General features: G+C 40.4%; 1 pseudogene; it reads right to left on the bottom strand.

Moving 5' to 3' along the window:
• Positions 1–2314: 2314 nt before the first annotated feature.
• On the bottom strand, positions 2315–2970 carry LOC101121580 (mitochondrial fission factor-like; annotated as a pseudogene).
• Positions 2971–22578: the final 19608 nt, after the last annotated feature.

Raw genomic sequence — 22578 nt, 5'->3', positions numbered from 1 at the left:
AAAAATCTTGTCTGGAGACTGTAAGAAATATTCTAAGAGTATTTAAAAGTGATCAGCTCAGGGGAAGAATAGATTCAAAGTCAAGAAGGCCAGCTTTCAAGGTATACTGTCCACAGTCACAGAATAATTGGGAGCCCACCCATCTTCACTACTTCAACCTTCACCCCAACTCTGTATTCTTGGAATAAGCTTGCCTGAACCAGGAGGGAAAGCCATTCAGTCTCTAGCCTTTTTAAGCAGTGAGGTTCTGCTCTCTCAGTGGTCCTCTCCAAAGCCTCTACAGGTTGCCGCTTACAGAGCTTTCTTTCCATCTCCCTCTTGCCTTTGTGTTCCTTGTTCACTAAGTGGTATTTACTCACTGGACTGCAACTGTAGCATTCTTTTAAAAACCTCCTGCTGAAAAGTGTAAAATCCATCCTCTCAGCCCATTACTTGCAAAATGAAGTAGTAAGCTGCCTGCCTAGCCTTCAACCTCAACTGCCTCTCATCACTCCTTGAGCCCGCCGTTCACTGTGGCAACAGAAATGCCATTCGTCCCATGCCTTTTCTAGAATCTAAACTATTGTTACTGTCCCTCTGCTGAGGAGCCACTTTGTCATCTAGCGATGGCCTCTGCATGCCCCTTGCCAAACACTTGGATCTGACCTCACCTGCCCCAGCAAATTTTTCTCTGACCTAAGTTTGTGGTGTTAAATGCTCTTCTTATGTGCCTGTAAAATACTCTAGGATTATCTTCATCCCAGAAATACTGACATCAGTTTTTAATGGCCTATTTGTATGTATCTCTCTCTTCCTATATTCTGAATTCCTTGACAAGAGGAATTATACTTATTATGGTGCCAAATACTTTAGCTCAGTGTTTGTGAAATTATTTAGAGCTTTCCATAGATGAGTAGGATTTATGTAAATTGTTATGCTTTCTTTATATTTAGTTGAAAAAATAATCTTTCACTTGTGTCCTATTATTTATTATTTAGTAGTGATGAGAAATTTTCTTTTTGGTAATGTATTAAGTTAATTTGAAAAAAGAAAAAGAGGAGAAATAAGTAAAAATTAGTGCAAATGTCAAAAACTGTGAAAATGGTACAGTCAGTCAGTTCAGTTGCTCAGTCGTGTGTTATTCTTTGTGACCCCATGAACTGCAGTACGCCAAGCTTCCCTGTCCATCACCAATTCCCAGAGCTTACTCAAACTCATATCCATTAAGTTAGTGATGCCATCCAACCATCTCATCCTCTATGGTCCCCTTCTCCCTCTTTCAGTCTTTCCCAGCATCAAGGTCTTTTCAAATGAAAAGATCAGTTCTTCGCATCAGGTGGCCAAAGCATTGGAGTTTCAGCTTCAGCATCAGTCCTTCTGGTGAATATTCAGGACTGATCTCCTTTAGGATGGACTGGCTGGATCTCCTTGCAGTCCGAGGGACTCTCAAGAGTCTTCTCAAAAACCACAGTTCAAAAGCATCAATTCTTCAGCATTCAGCTTTCTTTATAGTCCAACTCTCACATCCATACATGACTACTGGAAAAACCATAGCTTTGACTAGATGGGCTATTGTAGGCAAAGTAATGTCTCTGCTTTTTAATATGCTGTCTTGGTTGGTCTTAGCTTTTTTTCCAGGGAGCAAGCATCTTTTAATTTCATGGCTGCAGTCACCATGTGCAGTGATTTTGGGCCCCCAAAAAACAAAGTCTCTCACTGTTTCCATTGTTTCCCCATCTATTTGCCATGAAGTGAGGGATCAGATGCCATGATCTTAGTTTTCTGGATGTTGAGTTTTAAGCCAACTTTTTCCTCTCTGCTCTTTCACTTTCATTCAGGGGCTGTTTAGTTTTTCTTTGCTTTCTTCCGTAAGGGTGGTGTCATCTGCATATCTGACATTATTGTTATTTCTCCCAGAAATCTTGATTCCAGCTTGTGCTTTATCCAGCCCAGCATTTGGCATGATGTACTCTGAGTATAAGTTAAATAAGCAGGGTGACAGTATACAGCCTTGACGTACTCCTTTCCCGATTTGAAATCAGTCTGTTTTTCCACATCCAGGTCTAAGTGTTGCTTCTTAACCTGTATACAGATTTTTCAGAAGGCAGATCAGGTGGTCTGGGATTCCCATCTCTTTAAGAATTTTCCACAGTTGTGATCCACACAGTTGAAGGCTTTAACGTAGTCAATAAAACAGAAACAGAAGAGAATGGTACAGTAATGGCCAAAATATGGGAGGCCCTGGCTTACCTTGTCTTTTTTTTTTTTTTGGAAGTTTGCAAATTCTTTACATTTCCAGATGTTGAAACAATATTTCTGAGAGTTGAGGTTACCGCTAGTGGCAAAACCAGAGCCAGCTATTTGGCAGCCAGAATGCTACAGTAATTGAATACATGACCATTTCTCTTTCAGCACAATCTTTGTTCTCCTCTTCAAGAAGCTGTAGGCATCTATTCAGTTTGATTATCTGTCATCGTAACGAAGCTCCATCTACAACTGTCATGTCTTCTGAAGTTCCTTCAGTTGTTGCCTGTATATTTGAAATGTCATACATGGAGTCAGTTCTAACCAGCTGTCCATTTTTTGAAATAGCATTTTCACTCATAGAGTGCTCCTTTTTAGCCTGTCAACTGCACGGATTTCTTGATTTTGAGGGCCTGGAGGAGGTGTTTTTAAATCCAGGCAATTTAGTGGTCTTTCATTTAGCATAAGTACATGAGTGCTTGGCTTAAAGGGATTTGACTGTATAACGTCAAGATCTACTGGTCTAGAAATGGAATGTTTTCATTATTTCCTGATACTGCAATTCCCTCTGGAACCTGCATAATCACACTAGCATTTGAAACTCCTTCTTGGAATCCTTGTTACAGGTCAGCATTTGGTCGTGCCACCTTTAACTTTTCCAGACATTCCTTCACTAACACTTTCAGTATATTCCATTTTATACTAAATTTGACTAATTTCAGCCATCTCAGCAGCAGTGGGAGAAGGAAAGGCTGTCTTAATTACTAAATGTGTACCAACTACTGCTCGCTTTTTGGTGTTATCTGCATCTGTGCCTCGTATTAAATCCTTTAACTTATTTCAATATACATGTCTGGATTTAAAGTCATTTTGTCTCCCTGGGCTTTGGAGGGTCCTGGGGAAGGGCCACCACCCACCAGCTTCTGGGGAGCTTGGGTGGGTGGCCTCAGAGGCTGTTGGCCAAGTGCACAGAGGCACCTGGGCAAACCTTACCCTGGCTTCTTAACACAGACCTCTTGTAGGGCCAATAAGAGAGATATCTTGGAGCAAAGAGCCCTTTGGAAGTCTATAACATCCTGTTTTAAAAGATTAGCTTTGCCCTGAAACTACCTGCTTCCAGGACAGATATCTGGAAGGTTACAACCAAAGAAATTTTAAATTAGATTTGAGCCCTGGTTCTCCTGCTAGGCTTCCTGGGTAACTTACCTGATAAAGAATATGCCTGCATTGAGGGAGACCTGGATTTGATCCATGAATTGAGAAGATCCCTTAGAGAAGGAAAAGGCTACCCAGCCCAGTATTCTGGCCTGGAGAACTCCATGGACTGTATAGTCTGTGGGGTTGCAAAGAGCTGAACATGACTGAGTGACTTTCACTGTCTGCTGCTGGCAAAGGAAATTATGGCTGCTGATATGGGGCCTGTTCACCTGGTTATCTGAGTCACAAATCAGAACATCACTTGCGTTCCCTTTCACATGCTCTGTGGCCTAGATTTCAGAAGTACATGGGTACAAGGCAACTGTTCTCCCCTCAGGTCAGACAAGCATATCATATTTAGGGACTTGCAAAATCTCAGAACAAAATTTGGCTGATGTTCTTCAGTTTCTTGTGAAGCAAATCTAAGGTATGGGAAGTCACTCAAAGACATCAAAGCCTTTGGGAGAAAAATCAAAGTCCAATCTGAGACTCGCAGAACTTCAAATCACATGTCCTTTAGCCTATGGGCACTGAAGCCTGTGTCCATCCTATGACTACCAAACCAAAGGTCAAGGCACAGGAGCAATGTGCCCTTCCCTTGCATCCAGGAGCAATGCCATGGAGGCAGGTTCAAGTATAACCAACAGTCCTCCCTTTATGAAACTCCAGAAGAGGGCACAGTATAGACCACTGAAGAAGAAGTGGTGTGGGGCAGAGAGTTGTGGACACAGGACCACAAATGAGCAGGACAAGATAATTTGCTCCCGCAAAAAAGAAAAAAAAAAAAAATCTCTATAAAAGGGCAAGATGTGGTTCATAAACCCTGTAACTTCACTGTAAGTCTTTTGAGAATTTCACTTGTTGACTTTTACTTACAAATGTGAGAAGCATTCCAAACAAGTGAGCCCCTTAGTCCTAGAGATTTCTTTCCAGATCCTTCAAGTCCACTTCCCAGAGGCTTCCTCACCAGCCCACAAAATTCAGATGAGGATTCTGCATGAAGCATTCACCACCAGGCTTACTTGCACTAATGTAAGAGCTACAGCTACTCTTCAAAATGACTAATGTCATAGAAATTGATACAATTCAATCATCCATGTCATAATTTACTTAGGTTTTCTTTATGGCCAATTCTAAAGAACTTCCCAGCTTTTCATACGTTCCCTTTTTGAAACCAAATTTAGAAGTGGCAATTAAGGAAAGAACCCATCCCATAATCAGTCATAGGTTCATTGCTTCAAATAGTCCCCCAACAGATTCCTGAGAGGCAAACCTGACCTGATGCCACATATTACCTTTTTGTCCCCTTCCAACCAGCAAATTTCTTGCTGAGTGCTTTCAGTGGCTCAGCACACATCTCTAGACTGCAGGTCTGTCTATAACCCAACCAAAATGCCATAGATGATCTTGAGAGGGCAAATGAACATCCTGGTTCACTAGAATCTGTCTTTAAAAAAAAATTATTTAGCTGTGCCAGTCTTAGTTGCAGCACGTAGGATCCTTGATCTTCGTTGTGGCATGTGAGACCTTTAGCTGCAGCATGTGGGATCTAGTTCCTGGACCAGGGATTGAACCTGGGCCACCAGAGTTGGGAGCATGTAGTCTTAGCCACTGGACCACCATGGAATTCCCTCACTGGACTCCATTCTTGCTTTTAGGATAAAGTTTCCATAGCAAAATATTTTCATGTTACAATTCCTCCAACTCTTTCAGTGTCATTTTATGCAGCTATTGGACAACTATTTTCCACATCTTTTAGGTGAAATCTGCTGAAGCATCTGATCATCCTCATCTTTCTCCTCTCATTTAGAATTTCCTAGTTCCCCTCCACCTCTTTCCATTTTCACCAGATAACATACACGTGTTCTTGGAGGTTCAGTTCTGAACTTATTCTCTGAGAAGGCCACTACCATAACACACTTAGAGACAAAGTTGGCCAGAAAATTAACAATTTGTGATAGTACATTGTGGACATCTGTGGATGTCTGTTTCTTTTCCACTAGCAAGTGAACAGTTTGAAGGAAGCAGTGATATGATCTTAACAAGTAGGTATTTGCACCACCTGCCTGGTGGTAGACTCTTGGTAAATGATTGGGCAATGGAAAAAAACATGTCCTAAACATTTATAACCTGTGATGGTGACCCAGAGACTGCTCCTAGACATGATTGAAATGTGCTTTAATGCTGCTTTAGATTTGTGAAAATAGCCCCTAGGTGTCAAATGAGCTGTAGGGAGGCAGTTATTGATTATATAGGTGTGTGTGTGCTCAGTCCTGTCTGACTCTTTGTGACCCCATGGACTATAGCCCGCCAGACTCTTCAGTCTTTGGAATTTTCTAGGCAAGAATACTGGAGTGGGGTGCCATTTCCTCCTCCAGGGATATCTGTCTCAATCACACACTCATTTTCTCTGGCCTAGAATTCATGATCTGATTTTCCAGCTCTAGGATAAATATACTAATATATTCCTAGGCACACTGAGAATAAAACTTAGTGAAAGACAATCATTCAAAAGTATCTCTGGCTGGCAGACCAGCCCAGAGGAGCAAATGGACAAGGGACAGAAGTCATAGGGTCATTACACTGCTTCCCTTCTATGACAATTATGCAAATAAAGTTTTGATTTGCCTTCTCCTCCTTAAAATATAACTGAACCACCTTGCCTTACACCTGAAACTGACACATTGTAAACCAACTAGACTTCCATTAAAAAAAAAAGTGGTTATTTTTCTCCCTTTGTAATTAGAGGTAGGTTATCCTTTTCTTTCCAGAGGAGCTGAGGTCATCTATCCTTCTTACTTTTGCAAATAATTCTATTCTGGCCGATATTTGCCCATAATCCATGGGGCCTTTTTATGACTTTTCAGTCTGGCAAAAAGATTCTAATTACACACCTGTGAGGCTTCCATGTTGGCTGTGTTGGTCTGGCTCTGTTTTCAGCTTCCCAGGGTATCAGCTTTTGAGCAGCCTCCTGCTTTGGTGCTCAGGGCTGCTGGCCAATGAGAAGGGTTTTCCCCAGGCCATAGAATACAGTCATTCACAGAGACCTGACAATTCAACAAGACCTTTTCTTTGTGTGCTTTTTTTATTTTTCCCTGTCCGTTTCAAATTTAAAATATCAAATTTGCCAGATATGCGATGCCATTCAAATGAATCACTGGTCAAAAGGAGACATTTTAATGGGGTTATCACTAAAATGCCCAAAGTGATCTTTGAAGTTGCAGCCTAGACCAGCCAAGTGGTTTAATTCTGTCTTGGCAAATCAGTACCTTTGTATGAAATTTCTAAAAGTCATAAGGACATAAAATGTTTGTTTATTCTAACTTGTTCCCTCTGCCAGTAACTGTCAAGCTTGGCAATGATTATATGCATGAATAAAAAAACAAGTTATTTGAATTCTGACAGATATGACAAAATGGCAATATTTTCACTTTTATTAATAAAAAAATCTATATATTTTAATTTACTACTGTAATATTAGCCCCAGAAACGTGTCTGGAATGCATGTTATACCCTGCACAAATATTGGTTGAATTAATTATTTAATTTAACAGATAAGGAAAACAAAGCTTGCTATCTCATTTCCATCAAGAAGACTGAAGGTTTTTCACCAGATCTCAATGGCTCCCAAATCACAAATGCAAACAAGCATGCACACACACATATACAGTAAAGTGAAGGGCCAGGCTCACTTTCATGGTTAGGTCAAAGCAGAGGAACTGACCTAACACCTCCATTGGTATCAATTCTATTCTGTATGTCCATTAATATAATTTGAGATGGGACATATATTTATGGCTACATCATTTATCATGTTCCAATCTGACCAGCAAAAAATAGATTTATGTTCCCAAAACTTGCTTTAAAATCAAAATTTTTCACTCTCTACTTTTTTACTTTTGTAAGTGTAAAGGATATTGACAGGTACCTACAAAAACACTCTTTATGTCTCACTCTCACGAAATGTTGGCAACACACTCTCTATTTTATACAATTGTTTTTTTCTGAATTAAAATGAATATGCTTACATTGATCCTTGCTGAATTTCGAGAGTTTGTTTGTTCCCTTATTTTCTAGGCTGGCATGATATTTTGAATATTCTATCCAATAGATGAACTATTTATCTGCCTCTGTAATACATGTGAATTTGATAAGCTTGCATGATATGCCTTTGCTTGAGTTGTGTCTTAGATTATAGAACAACATAGAACCCTGTGGAAGATCACTAGATCACTCTGTCTCATTAAAAAGTGAAATACTCCTTGGGCACTGCTCTTTTAATATCTATAACTCCATGTATTTGCATTATCAACCAGCCAGTGTTTCTCAATCATATCCCTAAGACTATTTAGAATTATTGTTAAACTGTAAGCAGAATTTTTGTTTAATGCTTTCTTATGCATTTCCTCATTTTCATGACTCTCCTTGAATGATAGTCCTGGATTGGTGTTATGTATTCTGTATACAGAAGAAGTGTATCCTCAGAAAATGTTCTCTTTCTTCAGGACAAGCCTAGGTTTCACTGTCCATCAAATGAGTACAGTAATAATCATCAATGTGAAGAGAAATCATGCATGTTAACAGCCTAGAAAGGAGCTCACAATATACTGCACTCAATCCATAGCACTCTCATTTTCTTGCCCGTTCCTTTGCTCTCATCTCTTCCATGTTTCCCATAAATCCTTAATACCATTTTTGTCTGCAGGACCATCACTCGACCCAGACATCATAATGATTAATATTCAGAGTTAAACCAAACTAAAAGAGACATTGCCTGTTGGCAAACCAATCCATTCTATCTTTCATAATTGTTTTATTTTAAAATTTGTTGTTATTCAGTGGCTAAGTCATGTCCGACTCTTATTTTTTAACTTTATGAAGAGTAAAATTAACTCTTCCTGGTGGACAGCTCTATGGGTTTTGATGTGTGTTCAGTTATGTGGAATGCTTTTGTGACATCATGCACTATAGCCCACCAGGCTCCTCTGTCCATGATATTCTCCAGGCCAGAATACTGGAGCAGGTTGCCATTCAGTTCTCCAGGGAGTCTTCCTGATTCAGGGATTGAACCCATGTCTCATGTGATTCCAGCAGTGGCAAGTAGATTCTCTACCAATGACCCACCTGGGAAGCCCTTTGATAAATGCATAGATAATATATCTACCACCCCACACAAGATAAAGATGCATTCCTCATCCCTAAACATTTTCCTCATGCTGTCCCTGTGGTCAGAGACTCTCTGGACTTAAATTCGGGCAACCAATGATCTGTTTTCTCTTCCCATAATTTTTCCTTATGGTAAATCCAAGTAAATCACAGTAATCCAAGTCTATGCCCTGACCAGCAATGCTGAAGTAGCTGAAGTTGAACGGTTCTATGAAGACCTACAAGATCTTCTAGAACACCCAAAAAAGATGTCCTTTTCATTATAGGGGACTGGAATGCAAAAATAGGAAGTCAAGAAACACTTGGAATAACAGGCAAATTTGGCATTTGAATACAAAATGAAGCAGGGCAAAGGCTAACAGAGTTCTGCCAAGAGAATGCACTGGTCATAGCAAACACCCTCTTTCAACAACACAAGAGAAAACTCTACACATGGACATCACCAGATAGTCAACACCAAAATCACATTGATTGTATTCTTGCAGCCAAAGATGAAGAGGCTCTATACAGTCAGCAAAAACAAGACTGGGAGCTGACTGTGGCTCAGACCATAAAGTCCTTATTGCCAAATTCACACTTAAGCTGAAGAAAGTAGGGAAAACCACTAGACCATTCAGGTATGAACTAAATCAAATACCTAACGAATATACAGTGGAAGTGAGAAATAGATTTAAGGGGCTAGATGTGATGGACAAAATGAGAGAAAAGCTATAGACGGAGTTTTTGACATTGTACAGGAGACAAGGAGCAAGACCATCTCCAAGAAAAAGAAATGCAATAATGCAGAATGGCTGTCTGAGGAGGCCTTACAAATAGCTGTGGAAAGAAGAGAAGTGAAAAGCAAAGGAGAAAAGGAAAGATATACCCATTTGAATGCAGAGTTCCAAAGAATAGCAAGGAGAGATAAGAAAGCCTTCCTTGATTATCAGTGCAAAGAAATAGAGGAAAACAACAAAATGGGAAAGACTAGAGATCTCTTCAAGAAAATTAGAGATACCAAGGGAACATTTCATGCAAAGATGGGCTCAATAAAGGAAAGAAATGGTATGGACCTAACAGAAGCAGAAGATATTAAGAAGATGTGGCAAGAATACACAGAAGGCCTGTACAAAAAAGACCTTCATGACCCAGAAACTCACAATATGTGATCATTCACTTAGAGCCAGACATCCTGGAATGTGAAGTCAAGTGGGCCTTAGGAAGCATCACTATGAATAAAGCTAGTGGACGTGATGGAATTCCAGTGGAGCTATTTCAAATCCTGAAAGATGATGCTGTGAAAGTGCTTCACCCAATATGCCAGCAAATTTGGAAAACTCAGCAGTGGCCACAGGACTGGAAAAGGTCAGTTTTCATTCCAATTCCAAAGAAAGGCAATGCCAGAGAATGCTCAAACTACTACACAATAGCACTCATTTCACACACTAGTAAAGTAATGCTCAAAATTCCCCAAGTCTGGCTTCAGCAATACATGAACCGTGAACTTCCTGATGTTCAAGCTGGTTTTAGAAAAGGCAGAAGAACGAGAAGTCAAATTGCCAACATCCGCTGGATCATGGGAAAAGCAAGAGAGTTCCAGAAAAACATCTATTTCTGTTTTATTGACTATGCCAAACCCTTTGACTGTGTAGATCACCACAAATTGTGGAAAAATCTTCAAGAGATGGGAATAAAAGATCACCTAACCTGCCTCTTGAGAAATCTGTATGCAGGTCAGGAAGCAACAGTTAGAACTGGACATGGAACCACAGACTGGTTCCAAATAGGGGAAGGAGTGCATTAAGGCTGTATTGTCACCCTGCTTATTTAATTTATATGCAGGGTATATTATGAGAAATGCAGGGCTGGCTGAAGCACAAGCTGGAATCAAGATTGCCAGAAGAAATATCAATAGCCTCAGATATGCAGATTTTACCACCCTTATGGCAGAAAGTGAAGAAGAACTAAAGAGCCTCTTGATAAAAGTGAAGGAGGAGAGTGAAAAAGATGGCTTAAAGCTCAACATTCAGAAAACAAAGATCATGATATCTGGTCCCATCACTTCATGGCAAATAGATGGAGAAACAGTAGAAAGAGTGTCAGACTTTATTTTGGGGGGCTCCAAAATCACTGCAGAGGCTGACTGCATCCATGAAAATAAAAGACACTTACTCCTTGGGAGAATAGTTATGACCAATATAGACAGCCTATTAAAAAGCAGAGATGTTACTTTTCCAACAAAAGTCTCTCTAGTCAATGCTACAGTTTTTCCAGCAGTCATATACGGATGTGAGAGCTGGACTATAAAGAAAGCTGAGTACTGAAGAATTGATGCTTTTGAACTGTGGTGTTGGAGAAGACTCTTGAGTGTCCTTTGAACTGAAACGACATCCAACCAGTCCATTCTAAAGAAAATCAGTCCTGAATATTCACTGAAAGGACTGATGTTGAAGCTGAAACTCCAATACTTTGGCCACCTGTTGGGAAGAGCTGACTCATTTAAAAAGACCCAGATGCTGGGAAAGATTGAGGGTAGAAGGAGAAGGGGACAACAGAGGATGAGATGGTTGGATGCCATTACTAACTCAATGGACATAAGTTTGGGTAAACTCTGGGAGTTGGTGATGGACAGAGAGGCCTGGCGTGCTGTGGTTCATGGGGTCACAAAGAGTCGGACACGACTGAGTGACTGAACTGAACTGAACTGATCTTCTATTGAAACTTTTGCTTGGTTTCTAATTGAATTTGTTCTTACTGTTGAACCTTTAGAAGTTCTCTATATATTCTGCATACATGTACTTTGTCAATTATGATTTGAAAGTATTTTTTTCCATTCTGCAGCTTACCTTTTTTATTTTCTGACTACAATTATTTGCATAGAATTAGATTAAGAATTTGGTAGCATCCAATTTCAGAGAAGGCAATGGCACCCCACTCCAGTACTCTTGCCTGGAAAATACCATGGGTGGAGGAGCCTGGTGGGCTGCAGTCCACAGGGTCGCTAAGAGTCAGGCACGACTGAGCGACTTCACTTTCACTTTTCACTTTCATGCACTGGAGAAGGAAATGGCAACCCACTCCAAGTGTTCTTGCCTTGAGAATCCCAGGAATGGTGGAGCCTGGTGGGCTGCCATCTATGGGGTCGCACAGAGTCGGACATGACTGAAGCGATTTAGCAGCAGCAGCAGCAGCATCCAATTTATTATTTTTTTAAAAGTTCAAAGGACCATACTTTGAAGTTATATAGAAGAACTCTCTGTTTAGTTCAAATCACATATTTTTTTTTATCTTTTCTTTTTCTAGAAGTTTCAAAGTTTAACAGTTTATCCACATGTGCATGATCCATTTTGAGTTAATTTTATATAAGATGAGGAATAGGCTGAAGTTCTATTTTACTCAAATAGATGTCTAATTTTTCCAACACTATGGTTAAAAAGACATTTTTCCCTGAATTACTTTTGTACCTTTGTCAATAATAGACTATATTGATGTGGACATATATATCTGGACTCTATTCTGTTCCATTGATCTTTGTATCTATTCTTTCACTAATTCCATGCCATCTTGGTTATTACATCATTATAATAAGATTTTAAATGAGGGATTGTGAGTTCTGCAACTTTCTCACTTTTCAATGTAAATTGTTCCTTGCCACATAAATTTTAAACTCAGATTTTTCATACCTACAAAAAAGTCTGTCAGAATTTTTGTTAGGATTACACTGAATCTACAGACTTCCCCAGCTATACTGAGTCATTACATTTTTACATAGTTGTACTAGCCATAAAATTAAAAGATTCTTACTCCTTGGAAGAAAAGTTATGACCAACCTAGATAGCATATTCAAAAGCAAAGATATTACTTTGCCAACAATGGTCCATCTAGCCAAGGCTATGGTTTTTCCAGTGGTCATGTATGGATGTGAGAGTTGGACTGTGATGAAAGCTGAGCACTGAAGAATTGATGCTTTTGAACTGTGGTGTTGGAGAAGACTCTTGCGAGTCCCTTGGACTGCAAGGAAATCCAATCAGTCCATTCTGAAGGAGATCAACCCTGGGATTTCTTTGGAAGGAATGATGCTAAACCTGAAACTCCAGTACTTTGGCCACCTCATGGGAACAGTTGACTCATTGGAAAAGACTCTGATGCTGGGAGGGATTGGGGGCAGGAGGAGAAGGGGATGACAGAGGATGAGATGGCTGGATGGCATCACAGACTCGATGGACGTGAGTTTGAGTGAACTCCAGGACTTGGTGATGGACAGGGAGGCCTGGCGTGCTGCGATTCATGGGGTCGCAAAGAGTCGGACACGACTGAGCAACTGAACTGAACTGAACTATCCCTGATCCTGGCCTTTCATGTGAGATCGCAGCCTTTTCTTCTGTGCCCACAGTGCACCAGCGATAAGCCCCTTCTCTCAACCTCTTCCCCTTCGTGTCTTCTATTTGCATTTTCACATATTACTTACAGTTAGAATAGAGTAAGCAAAAGATTCATTTGGGCTCATACCTAGTTCAGGACAGAAAGGCTATAAGTAACACAAGCGTGAAGTGACATGAAACTTAGTAATCTCTATGGATAGTTCAGTTCCAATCCAGCCAAAATATTCTCTAACATGCCAACCTAAACCTACATAAACCCTAACTTCGCTTAATGCATCCACTGATGTATTCTGCCATCTGATATATCAAAATACCACTTTAGACCATGGTAGCTTTGACAGCTAGATTTGCCAATGCTTCAAAGTACTCTCACCTCTTCTCTTCAGGGCCACAGTTACTTGATCCCCATCTCAGATAATATAAAACTTCAAAGGCAGTAAAAATATGCTTTGACCCAGCATTGAAATGGAACAAACCCTTTAGAGGGGAATGATGTAAAAAAAAATCTTAAATATGATAAATCACAAGATGCAAACCAAGACAATTATAACGGAAGAAGAATATCTCAGTTACTTTTAACCTAAACTGCTTAGGTCCCTTTTGCTAACAGAGTCCTAGCAAAGTACAAGAAAGTATTGTTTTCTTCTCATTGCTCCTTACTCACCCTTGAAAGAAGCCTTTAAAATTTTTTTTTAACTTCTTATTTTATATTGGAGTATGGTTGTTTAACCTATATACTGAGCACATCATGAGAAATGCCTAGCTAGATGAGTTACAAGCTGGAATCAAGACAGACATGTGAAACATCAACAACCTCAGATATATGGGTGATAACACTCTAATGGCAGAAAGCTAAGAGGAAATAGACTCTTGATGAGGGTGAAGAAGGAGAGTGAAAGAGCCAGCTTAAAGCTAAATATTAACAAAACTAAGATCGTGCGAACCAGCTCCATTACTTCATGGCAAATAGAAGGGGGGAAAGTGGAAGCAATGACAGATTTCCTCTTCTTAGGCTCTACAGTCACTGCAAATGGTGACTGCAGTCTCATGAAATGAGAATGTGATTGCTTCTTGTCAGGAAAGCTATGACAAACTTAGACAGTGTGTTGAAAAACAGAGACATTACTCTACAGACAAAGTCCATATTGTCAAGGCTGTGGTCTTCCCAGTAGTCACATACAGTTGTGAGAGCTGGACTGTAAAGAAGGCAGAATGCCAAAGAATTGGTGCCTTCAACCTGTGGTGCTGGAGAAGACTTCTGAAAGTCTCTTGGCTAGCGAGAATATCAAGTCAGTCAATCCTAAGGGAAATCAGCCTTGAATACTCACTGGAAGGACTGACGCTGAAGCTCCAGTATTTTGGTCATCTGATACAAACAGCCAGCTGTCCCTGACGCTGGGAAAGATTGAGGGCAGAAGGAGAAGAGAATGTCAGAGGATGAAATGGATGTATGGCATCTCCGATGCGATAGACACGAACTTGGGCAAACCTCAGGAGATGGTGAGGTACAGGGAGACCTGGAGGCCCAGTCCATGGAGTTGTGAAGTCAGATATGACTGGGTGACTGAACAACTGCAATAAATAGTTGATTAACAATGTTGTGTTAGTTTCAGATGTAGAGCAAAGTGACTGAGTTATACATATATGTAAATTATTCTTTTTCTAATTATTTTCCCATACAGGTTTTTACGTAATACTGAGCAGAGCTCCCTATACTATATAGGAGGTCCTTGTAGTAGTCATTGTCATTAATATTGCATGAAACAAGGAAGAGATGATGGAAAATAGAGATTTATCCCGAGAGCTGCAGTACAGGCCATGAAATGGAGGGAGGCCCAGGGAAAGACTGGGCACATGAGGCTGTCAAGAGATGTCAGTGAAGTCCATGACCATGTGACATGCCATGATGCATTCTGAGTCTTCAAATCAAACTTACAGACCCAGAATTAAATCCAGAAAAAGAAAACAGAAATTTTATGAGTAGACTGAGATAAATAAAACTGTTTCTAATAGACTGTATATGTTCTATTCATAATGGCAGAGACCATCGCTTTTTCAATCAAGATACTTTGCATATGTGCCCTTTCTGCAGAACATTCTCTTTCTGTAGTAATTTTCTCATTGCATTTTAGTCCTGAGTTATTTGCTTGTTGAACCTGAAATCTAAGCAGAGAAAGGTCGTCTTTTTTTTTTTTTTTGAAAGGTCGTCTTAAAATACATGTGAATAAGACTAAGATCATTGACTTAGTAAATCATCTCGTTTCTCTGACCTGCCTGGAGCTGGACCCACAAAAGCAAATGTTGCTTATTAATGTCCCCTATTAAATTTCCATTATATTTTGTGTTTTATTGAAGTATAGTTGTTTTACTGTCTTGTGTTAATATCTGCTGTAAAGCTAAGCAATTCAGCTATTTATAAAAATTTTATTTATAGTCTTTTCCATTATGGTTATCACAACAAACTATGGAAAATTCTTAAAGAGATAGGAATCCCAAATCACCTAACCTGCCCCCTGAGAAATCAGAATGCAGGTCAAGAAGAAACAGTTAGAACTGGACATGGAAAAACAGACTGGTTCCAAATCAGGAAAGGAGTACATTAAGGCTCTATATTGTCACCCTGCTTATTTAACTTATATGCAGAGTACATCATGCGAAATGCCAGGCTGAATAAAGCACAAGCTGGAATCAAGATTGCCAGGAGAAATATCAATAACCTCATATATGCAGATGACACCACCCTTATGGCAGAAAGCAAAGAAGAACTAAAGAGCCTCTTAATGAAAGTAAAAGAAGAGAGTGAAAATGTTGATTAAAACTCAACACCCAGAAAAATAAGATCATGGCATCTGGTCCCATCACGTCATGGCAAATAGATGGGGAAATAGTGGAAACAGTGAGAGACTTTACTATTTTGGGGATACAAAATCACTGCAGATAGTGACTGCAGTCATTAAATTAAAAGATGCTTGCTCCTTGGAAGAAAAATTATGACCAACCTAGACAGCATAAAATGCAGAGACATTGCCAACAAATGTCCATCTAGTCATAGCTATGGTTTTTCCAGCAGTCATGTATGGATGTGAAACTTGGACTATAAAGAAAGCTGAGTGCCAAAGAACTGGTGATTTTGAACTGTGGTGTTGGAGAAGATTCTTGAGAGTCTCTTGGACTGCAAGGAGATCCAATCAGGCCATCCTAAAGGAAATCAGTCCTGAATAGTCACTGGAATGACTGATGCTGAAGCTGAAACTCCAATGCTTTGGCCACCTGATGGGAAGATCTGACTCATTTGAAAAGTCCCTGATGCTGGGAAAGATTGAAGGCAGGAGGAGAAGGGGACAACAGAGGATGAGATGGTTCGATGGCATCACTGACTCGATGGACATGAGTTTGAGTAAGCTCTGGGAGTTGGTGATGGACAGGGAAGCCTGGCGTGCTGCAGTCCATGCGGTCGCAAAGAGTTGTACACAACTGAGCGACTGAACGGAACTGAACTAATGGCTATCACAGGATATTGAACATAGTTCCCTGTACCATACAGTAGGGCCTTCAGTTCAGTTCAGTCAATTCAGTCGCTCAGTCGTGTCCAACTCTTTGCAACCCCATGAATCGCAGCACCCTAGGCCTCCCTGTCCATCACCAATTTCCAGAGTTCACTCAGACTCACGTCCATCGAGTCAGTGATGCCATCCAGCCATCTCATCCTCTGTCATCCCCTTCTCCTACTGCCCCAAATCCCTCCCAGCATCAGAGTCTTTTCCAATGAGTCAACTATTCCCATGAGGTGGCCAAAGTACTGGAGTTTCAGCTTTAGCATCAGTCCTTCCAAAGAAATCCCAGGGCTGATCTCCTTCAGAATGGACTGATTGAATTTCCTTGCAGTCCAAGGGACTCTCAAGAGTCTTCTCCAACACCACAGCCCAAAAGCATCAATTGTTTGGTGCTTAGCCTTCTTCACAGTCCAACTCTCACATCCATACATGACCACAGGTAAAACCATAGACTTGACTAGATGGACCTTAGTCGTCCAAGTAATGTCTCTGCTTTTGAATATACTATCTAGGTTGGTCATAACTATTCTTCCAAGGAGTAAGCGTCTTTTAATTTCATGGATGCAATCACAATCTGCAGTGATTTTGGAGCCCCCAAAAATAAAGTCTAACACTGTTTCCACTGTTAAGTGATAGGACCAGATGCCATGATCTTTGTTTTCTGAATGTTGAGCTTTAAGCCAACTTTTTCACTCTCCACTTTCACTTTCATCAAGAGGCTTTTTAGTTGCTCCTCACTTTCTGCCACTAAATGCATCCCATTTAGTTCCTCTTCACTTTCTGGTGTCATCTGCATATCTGAGGTTACTGATATTTCTCCCGGCAATCTTGGTTCCAGCTTGCGCTTCTTCCAGCCCAGTGTTTCTCATGATGTACTCTGCATATAAGTTAAGTAAGCAGGGTGATAATATGCAGCCTTGATGTACTCCTTTTTCTATTTGGAACCAGTCTGTTTTTCCATGTCTATTTTTAACTGTTGCTTCCTGACCTGCATATAGGTTTCTCAAAAGTCAGGTCAGGTGGTCTGGTATCCCCATGTCTTTCAGAATTTTCCACAGTTTATTGTGATCCACACAGTCAAAGGCTTTAGCATAGTCAATAAAGCAGAAATAGATGTTTTTCTGGAACTCTCTTGCTTTTTCCATGATCCAGCTGATGTTGGCAATTTGATCTCTGGTTCCTCTACCATTTCTAAATCCAGCTTGAACATCTGGAAGTTCACAGTTCACAGATTGCTGAAGCCTGGCTTGGAGAATTTTGAGCATTACTTTACTAGCATGTGAGATGAGTGCAATTGTGAAGTAGTTTGAGCATTCCTTGGCATTGCTTTTCTTTGGGATTGGAATGAAAACTGACCTTTTCTAGTCCTGTGGCCACTGCTGAGTTTTCCAAATTTGCTGGCATATTGAGTGCAGCACTTTCACAGCATCATCTTTCAGGATTTGAAATAGCTCAACTGGAATTCCATCACCTCCACTAGCTTTGTTTGTAGTTATGCTTTCTAAGGCCCACTTGACTTCACATTCCAGGATGTCTGGCTCTAAATGAGTGATCACACCATCATGATTATCTTGGTCGTGAAGCTCTTTTTTGTACAGTTCTTCTGTGTATTCTTGCCACCTCTTCTTAATATCTTCTGCATCTGTTAAGTCCATAACATTTCTGTCCTTTATTGAGCCCATCTTTGCATGAAATGTTCCCTTGGTATCTCTAATTTTCTTGAAGAGATCTCTAGTCTTTCCCATTCTGTTGTTTTCCTCTATGTCTTTGCATTGATCGCTGAGGAAGGCTGTCTTATCTCTCCTTGCTATTCTCTGGAATTCTACATTCAGATACTTACATCTTTCCTTTTCTCCTTTGCGTTTCACTTCTTTTCACAGCTATTTGTAAGGCCTCCCCAGACAGCCATTTTGCTTTTTTGCATTTCTTTTCCTTGGGGATGGTCTTAATCCCTTTTCCTGTACAATGTCATGAACCTCCGTCCATAGTTCATCAGGCACTCTAACAGATCTAGTCCCTTAAATCTATTCCTCACTTCCACTGTATAATCATAAGGGATTTGATTTAGTTCATACCTGAATGGTCTAGCGGTTTTCCCTACTTTCTTCAAATTAAGTCTGAATTTGGCAATAAGGGGTTCATGATCTGAGCCACAGTCAGCCTCTGGTCTTGTTTTTGTTGAATGTATAGAGCTTCTCCAACTTTGGCTGCAAAGAATACAATCAATCTGATTTCAGTGTTGACCATCTGGTGATGTCCATGTGTAGAGCCTTCTCTTGTGTTGTTGGAAGAGGGTGTTTGCTATGACCAGTGTGTTTTCTTGGCAAAACTCTGTTAGTCTTTGGCCTGCTTCATTCTGCATTCCAAGGCCAAATTTGCCTGTTACTCCAGGTGTTTCTTGACTTCCTAATTTTGCATTCCCTTCCTCTATAATGAAAAGGACATTTTTTGGGGTGTTAGTTCTAAAAGGTCTTGTAGGTCTTCATAGAACTGTTCAACTTCAGCTTCTTCAGCATTACTGGTTGGGGCATAGACTTGGGTTACTCTAATATTGAATGCTTTGCCTTGGAAACGAACAAAGATCATTCTGTCGTTTTTGAGATTGCATTCAAGTACTGCATTTCGGACTCTTTTGTTGACCATTATGGCTACTCCATTTCTTCTGAGGGATTCCTGCCCTCAGTAGTAGTCATCTGAGTTAAATTCAACCATTCTAGTCTATTTTAGTTCATTGATTCCTAGAATTTTGACATTCATTCTTGCCATCTCCTATTTGACCACTTCCAATTTGCCTTGATTCATAGACCTTACATTCCAGGTTTCTATGCAATATTGCTCTTACAGCATCAGACCTTGCTTCTATCACCAGTCACATCCGCAGCTGGGTATTGTTTTTGCTTTGGCTCCATCCCTTCATTCTTTCTGGAGTTATTTCTCTACTGACCTCCAGTGGTACATTGGGTACCTACTGACCTGGGGAGTTCCTCTTTCAGTATCCTATCATTTTGCCTTTTCACACTGTTCATGGGGTTCTCAAGGCAAGAATACTGAAGTGATTTGCCATTTCTTTCTCCAGTGGACCACGTTCTGTCAGACCTCTCCACCATGACCTGCCTGTCTTGGGTGGCCTCATGGGCATGGCTTAGTTTCATTGAGTTAGACAAGGCTGTGGTCCTAGTGTGATTAGATTGACTAGTTTTCTGTGAGTATGGTTTCAGTGTTTCTGCCCTCTGATGCCCTCTTGCAACACCTATTGTCTTACTTGGGTTTCTCTTACCTTGGACGTGGGGTATCTCTTCAAGGCTGCTCCAGCAAAGCATGGCCACTACTCCTTACTTTGGATGAGGGGTATCTCCTCACTACTGCCCCTCCTGACCTTGAACGTGGAATCACTCCTCTAGGCCTTCCTGAGCCCGCGCAGCCTCCGCTCCTCAGGTGTGGGGTAGCTCCTCCCGGCCACCGCCCTTGATCTCGGACTGGGGTAGCTCTTCTTGGCCCCTGCCCCTAGGGCATGGGGTCCTCCTGGCTTCTGCCCCTGACCTCAGATGTGGGATAGCTCCTCTCCACTGAGCTAAGAGCGCCGGTTGCAGCTGCCCACGCTAAGTAGGGGCTTATTTGTTAATAATTAGGTCCATATAGATGAGGAAACAGTGGAAACAGTGTCAGACTTTATTTTGGGGGACTCCAAAATCACTGCAGATGGTGACTGCAGCCATGCAATTAAAAGATGCTTACTCCTTGGAAGAAAAGTTATGACCAACCTAGATAGCATATTCAAAAGCAGAGACATTACTTTGCCGACTAAGGTCCGTCTAGTCAAGGCTATGGTTTTTCCTGTGGTCATGTATGGATGTGAGAGTTGGACTGTGAAGAAGGCTGGGCGCTGAAGAATTGATGCTTTTGAAGTGTGGTGTTGGAGAAGATTCTTGAGAGTCCCTTGGACTGCAAGGAGATCCAACCAGTCCATTCTGAAGGAGATCAACCCTGAGATTTCTTTGGAAGGAATGATGCTAAACCTGAAACTCCAGTACTTTGGCCACCTCATGGGAAGAGTTGACTCATTGGAAAAGACTCTGATGCTGGGAGGGATTTGGGGCAGAAGGAGAAGGGGATGACCGAGGATGAGATGGCTGGATGGCATCACTGACTCGATAGACATGAGTCTGAGTGAACTCCTGAGTTGGTGATGGATGGGGAGGCCTAGGGTGCTGCGATTCATGGGGTTGCAAAGAGTCGGACACGACTGAACAACTGAACTAAACTGAGGGCCTTATTTGTTATTTATTCTTTACATTACAGTTTGCATCTGCTAATCCCAAACTACCACTCCATCCCTCCACCTCTTATCTCCCCCTTGGAAACCACAAATCTATTCTCTATATATTTCTATTTTATTCATAACCCTTCCTCTTTCTAGTGACTTATATTTGCTTTTAGATTACATTAAAAGCATTATGTTAAAAACAATGCCTAACTTTCAGGCAATGCTTTTTAGGCCTTAGGCAGTAGTATCTCCTGACTATATTGCCCAAAGTTACCAAATAATCATTAATTTGTGGCTCCTGGATATCTTGAATGCCCAAGAAAACCCAACCTAATGTTTCAGGCAATTGTAAAGAACATGCACATTATGATGTACTAAGCCATTCATTTAATCTGTACTTAATGAGTATTATGTATCAGAAGGACTTCCCAGTGTCTCAGTGGTAAAGAATCCCACTGCCAATGCAGGAGTCACCGGAGGTGCAGGGTGATCCCTGGATTGGGAAAATCCCCTAGAGAGGAAATGGCAACCCACCCCAGTATTCTTGCCTGGGAAATTCCATGGACAAAGGGGCCTGGTGTGCTACAGTCCATGGGGTCTCAAAGAGTCAGACATGACTGAGTGATTGAGCACACACATGTATCAGAAACTGGATGATGCAAGAATGAGTAAATAGTGGGTCTAACTTGAAGATGACCATCCGTCAGCACCAAAACCTCAAGGATCTGAATTTCCTGGGGCTCTACCTTCCTCTAGACATGACTTAGCTCAAAGGCTTTTCTTATATCATTCACAGCAGGAGTCTAGGAGCTAAATTCCTAACATCCACTTTTGGTACAGCTTCCTTCAACCCTTAGTATATTCTTTATGCATATAAATTAATTTTTGTTTCTTAGGATTTGGCTTTTATATGTTAGACACTCTGAAGATAGATCACACTTTTTCTATTTATTTCTTCTCTACAGATCACCTTGTAGCTAACCATGCAATTTCAAATGTTATTTTGTAGCTTGAAAGTCTACTAACCCATTTTGGAGAAATAGCTTGCCAAAGGAAAGTATTTGGAAACAAGGTTACAAAGGTAAGTTGAGGCCTGGCTTTGTAGAGGACTCAATGATACACTATTGACCCCAAATTTATTTAATAGACAGTAGAGAAATTACCAAAGTTGCAGGTTGTTTTTTTTTTTTTTTTTGCTTGTTTGTTTTAATAAAACAGATAATCTTCACAAAGTCTATGGCAAGATAATTTGATGAAAGAATGTAGTTTGGATTTTTGTATAGGAGAGATTATAATTTAGGGAAACTGAACGTTAAAAGACAATTCCAGTAGTAAATGGATGATTATTTATAATAGGATAATCTCTACAATCATGAATATTTTAAAAATGAATATAAAAACATTGAGTTAAAAAGTATTTCTTGATCAAATAAATGATAAATTAACTCAGTCAATGCTTTAACCATCCCTCCTACATTTCACTTCCTGATGGGTTTAAAGTTTAATGATTGTGGAGGACAAAGAACCCTGGAGTTCAGGATGATTCTCTTTTTTATTTAATTTTTAATTAATTTTTATTTTTTTAACTTTTTTATTGAATTAAAGTTGGTTTATGATGTGTTAGTTTCAAATGTACAGTGAAGTGATTCAGTTCTACATATATATTCTTATTCGTTTCCCTTCTGGTTTATCACAGGCTATTGAGTAGAGTTCCCTATGCTATACAGGAGGTACTTGTTGTTTATCTATTTTATATACGTCTGTGCCCTAAATCCCTTTAGTGGTGTCTGACTCTTTGTGACCCCATGGGCTG

Source organism: Ovis aries, chromosome 2 (genome assembly GCF_016772045.2).
Source record: "Ovis aries strain OAR_USU_Benz2616 breed Rambouillet chromosome 2, ARS-UI_Ramb_v3.0, whole genome shotgun sequence".
NCBI lineage: Eukaryota > Metazoa > Chordata > Mammalia > Artiodactyla > Bovidae > Ovis > Ovis aries.
This window is presented reverse-complemented; position numbering and strand designations above follow the sequence as displayed.